The following is a 2981-nucleotide window of genomic DNA, read 5'->3' as shown; positions in this document are numbered from 1 at the left end:
ATAGCCGGTCGGCGCGGCTCTCGATCTTTAGCGACGGAGCTCGTCGGCCTTCCAAGGCTAACTCCTTACCATGCCGAGCGGACTGGGCCTTCGTATCATATCCCGTGTTTGAACAATATTTATGCCCGGCCGAACAACACGGGTTATTTGCTTACAAGTCTTTAAACATATAAACCTCCTGGCCGATCGACTCAGGGGCCTTCACTTTTAGAGCGCTTGGCTCAGATAATTTACCTCCGGCCGAACGGCACAGGGCCTTCACGTAGTAAGCCATTCGGCGGAGAATGCTCAATGTGTTTTCATCTTTTTGCTTCCTGCATTACAAGTATATAGGCGACTAGCATATACACAAAAATGGATTACATTCGTGCACCTTTCATCCAGCTCGATAAGGCTGGAGATGATTTGCACTCCACGGTCGATCCAGCTGCCACCCGGCTTCATCTTCCAAATAATAGGCTCCCGAGCGGAGCTTTTCAATAACTTTGAAGGGGCCTGCCCACGGTGCCTCCAGTTTGCCTACGTCGCCGACCGGCCTGACTTTCTTCCAGACGAGATCGCCGACCTGGAATGATCTGGGGATTACTCGACGGTTGTAGTTCTGCTTCATCCGCTGCCGGTATGCCATCAGCCGAACGGACGCCTTGGCTCCCTCCTCTTCGACCAAATCCAGCTCCATGTCCCTCCGTTCGGCGTTGCCCTCATCATAGCTCTGGATCCGGACGGACTCAACGCCGACTTCCACCTGAATGACTGCCTCGCCGCCGTATACCAAATGGAACGGTGTGGCGCCCGTCCCTTCCTTTGGCGTTGTTCGGATGGCCCACAAGACGCCCGGCACTTCATCCGGCCAACTTCCTCCCAAATGGTCGAGCCGAGCACGCAAAATACGAAGGATTTCCCGATTGGCCACTTCGGCTTGACCGTTGCTCTGGGGATAGGCCACGGACGTGAAGTGTTGTTCGATACCTTAGCTTTTGCACCAATCCTCTAGCACCTTCCCTGTGAACTGCCGCCCATTGTCGGAAATCAATCGGCGAGGGATGCCGAATCGACAGATGATGTGTTGCCAAATGAATTTTTTAACCATCTGTTCGGTGATCTTTGCCAGCGGTTCGGCCTCCACCCACTTGGAAAAATAGTCGACCGCCACTAGTAAAAATTTCCTCTGCCCGGTCGCCATTGGAAATGGACCGACAATATCCATTCCCCATTGATCGAACGGGCATGAAACAGTTGATGCCTTCATTTCTTCGGCCGGTCGATGGGAGAAGTTATGATATTTTTGGCACGAAAGGCATGTAGATACTGTCCGAGCGGCGTCTGCTTGTAAAGTTGGCCAAAAGTACCCGGCCAAGAGGATCTTCTTGGCCAACGAGCGGCCGCCCGGATGCCCCCCGCATGATCCTTGATGCCTTCATTTCTTCGGCCGGTCGATGGGAGAAGTTATGATATTTCTGGCACGAAAGGCATGTAGATACTGTCCGAGCGGCGTCTGCTTGTAAAGTTGGCCAAAAGTACTCGGCCAAGAGGATCTTCTTGGCCAACGAGCGGCCGCCCGGATGCCCCCCGCATGATCCTTGATGCCTTCATTTCTTCGGCCGGTCGATGGGAGAAGTTATGATATTTCTGGCACGAAAGGCATGTAGATACTGTCCGAGCGGCGTCTGCTTGTAAAGTTGGCCAAAAGTACCCGGCCAAGAGGATCTTCTTGGCCAACGAGCGGCCGCCCGGATGTACTTCTTGGAGGATGTAGGCCGAGTCCTCCGAGCTCACGCATTTCAGCAACGGCCGAGAGAAAGCTTTCTTGTAAAGCTGATCGCCGACGAGTGTGAACCGACCGACCCTCCTTCTTAGCAGCCGGGCTTCATACTCACTGGATGGTGTGGCGCCCGAGCGGAGGAACTCTATGATGGGTGTCCGCCAGTCGCTGGGAAATGTAAGGCCTTCCATCCGGTCGACGTGCGCTACTAACAGTACTTTTTCAATTGATTGCTGAATGGCAACCGACGTTATTGAGCTCGCGAGCTTGGCTAACTCATCAACTGCTTGATTTTCTGCTCTGGGTATCTTCTGTACAATAACTTCTCTAAAATCAGCCTTGAGTTTCTCGAAGGCTTCAGCGTAGAGCTTGAGCCGAGCGCTTTTGATTTCGAAGGTACCAGAGAGCTGCTGAGCGGCTAACTACGAATCCGAGTGAAGAGTGACCCGACCGGCTCCCACATGCCGAGCTGCCTGCAAGCCAGCTATGAGGGCCTCGTACTCTGCTTCATTGTTGGTAGCTTTATAATCTAGCCGGACGGATAAGTGCATCTTCTCTTCTTGAGGGGAGAGTAACAATATCCTAATCCCGCTTCCGAGCCGTGTGGACGACCCATCCACATATATTCTCCACATAGCTTCTGGCTCCGGCCTTTGTACTTCAGTCACAAAATCGGCCAAGGATTGAGCTTTGATCGCCGAGCGGGGCTGGTATTAGATGTCAAATTCACTCAACTCCGTCGTCCATTTGATGAGCCGTCCGGATGCCTCTGGGTTTAGTAGCACACGCCCGAGCGGGCTATTGGTTTTGACAACGATTGTGTGCGCTAGGAAGTATGGACGAAGGCGCCGAGCGGCGAGAACCAGAGCGAAAGCTAGCTTTTAGAGCCCGGTGTAGCGAGATTCAGCATCTTTTAAAATGTGACTAAGGAAATACACAGGCTCTTCTCCGCTCGACCTCACTAAGGCTGAGCCGATTGCATGCTCGGTTGAAGATAAGTACATATGAAGTGGCTTTGTCAGGTCAACGAAGGGGCCCAGAGCATTAGTCCTCTAACGCTCAAGTCAGTCACAGGAACATTGGTAGAAAGCGGAGAAAAGGAAGCAAGGTATCCGGCGGTTTTGGAGATGAACCTAGACAGAGCGGTTATCCGACCGATCAAACGCTGCACCTCCCTTGTATTTCTTGGAGGCGGCATATCTTGTAGAGCTTTCACCTT

This window comes from Zingiber officinale, chromosome 2B (assembly GCF_018446385.1).
Source record: "Zingiber officinale cultivar Zhangliang chromosome 2B, Zo_v1.1, whole genome shotgun sequence".
Taxonomy (NCBI): Eukaryota; Viridiplantae; Streptophyta; class Magnoliopsida; order Zingiberales; family Zingiberaceae; genus Zingiber; species Zingiber officinale.
The sequence above is the reverse complement of the archived record's forward strand: the minus strand, read 5'-3'. Positions refer to the sequence as shown.